The sequence below is a fragment of the Littorina saxatilis genome, linkage group LG15 (assembly GCF_037325665.1).
Source record: "Littorina saxatilis isolate snail1 linkage group LG15, US_GU_Lsax_2.0, whole genome shotgun sequence".
Lineage (NCBI taxonomy): Eukaryota > Metazoa > Mollusca > Gastropoda > Littorinimorpha > Littorinidae > Littorina > Littorina saxatilis.
Window position 1 is genome coordinate 30,210,754 of NC_090259.1, and position 1,784 is coordinate 30,212,537.

Sequence of the window (1,784 nt, forward strand, 5' to 3'; positions counted from 1 at the left end):
AGATTTGTGTGCATGGTGTGTATTTTGTGTTTTCCCCCCGGAATAAGTGCTGGTTTAGAAGGCGCGAGAGTGTATGAAGACGCACCGATGGCAGAAAACGGGTGGGGGTAAATAAATCGGGAGGTGGTGGTGGTGGTGGTGGTAGTGGTGGCGGGGGTGGTAGAGAGTCATCATTATTCTTCACTCTTGTTTGATCTCCCTCGATGGCGGAAATCATGTTAAGACATCCTGATCGACCCGCTGACGTCTGAGGAGGATCAAACGCCCCCCCCCCGTGTCATTCACACACCACCCACTTTCAACACAAAAAATTTACTGTCTGAAAAACACGAGAGAGAGAGAGAGAGAGAGAGAGAGAGAGAGAGAGAGAGAGAGAGAGAGAGAGAGAGAGAGAGAGAGAGAGAGAGGGAGAGGGAGAGAGAAAAGGAGAGAGAGAGAGAAAAGGAGAGAGAGAGAGAGAGAGAGAGAGAGAGAGAGAGAGAGAGAGAGAGAGAGAGAGAGAGAGAGAGAGAGAGAGAGAGAGAGAGAGAGAGAGAGAGAGAGAGAGAGAGAGAGAGAGAGAGAGAGAGGTGGGGAGGTGAGCGTCTGGATCCGAGTAAAAAAAAATCCCGATGACGAAGTACGACCGTCTGAAGGCAGATATAGTGTAGCGGTTCAAAGTCGGGATGCATGTCTTTAAAGTTGGGAATAACCGCGAGCGGGAAAGTACCTGTCTCAATATGCCTGACGACTCAATTGCTGAATTACAATGTCTTAAGGACAAAACTATAACATCCTTTTCAGTTGCTTCAAAATACTAACGCCACTTAAAAGATTATTGGGATCCAAAAATATTATGTCTTGTTTTGTCTTCTCTTGTCTTGTCTATACACGCAAAATGAGCAAACCTCTCACCTTCAACATCTGTTGCTAAGCGATTTAAACACTCCTCTCCGCAGTCATAATGCAGCTGTGTTCAAATTCTCTTACAAAAACATAGCCTACATAATATATATATATATATAATAGCTTTTCAACACTGTCGCCTACAGCCTTAATTCAATCTGTCCGGAATGCCTACACGCAGACCACAATCTCAACTCGACTGCACTGACTGGGAATCACACATTACTCTGATCCCGTCTGTATCGACCCGAGCTCCATTCACAAGATTCTTCGCTGCGCGCAGCTCCTTAAATGGGTATACCAGGACTGGGGCACATTTCAGCGTTGTCCTCGCGTTCATGCGTTTACTGACTTGGTTGGACAACTGTCTGTACCCGTTTTGTGTAACTAGCTTTGATATCTCCTTTTTCAGTAGGACGCCTGCTATGAGCGGACACTTGTGGTCGGTACCACTGAGGTGTGTCCTCTTGTGTCAGGTAAAACGTACGGTATCTAACGGAATGTTCATCTTCTTGGCTGTAAAGGTGTTTAATAGTTTGCTTAGCAAGTTACAAAAAAATGGAGCCATGCAGTCACCAGCTGAAACTCTATGCTGTTTTAAGCACAGCTGCGTTCTCAGTTCAGGAAATCAGTACCACTAGGAATATCGACCAAGCTTAAGCTACATGCTTCGAGTTTGATCAGGCGTAGTAAAGTATCGATTTACCAACGTTTCATTCACACTCACTGGAGTAATGATGGCGAGCCCCATCCATTAGTCACAACAGTGTCGATGAAATAGTGATGGAGGCTTTTCACCACTGTGTTACGGCCAAGATGAATGGGCGAATGGCGTGACCACGACTCCATTCACACACTGACACTTTATTATCCTCTACGGGCCTCCCACTTTGAAAGGG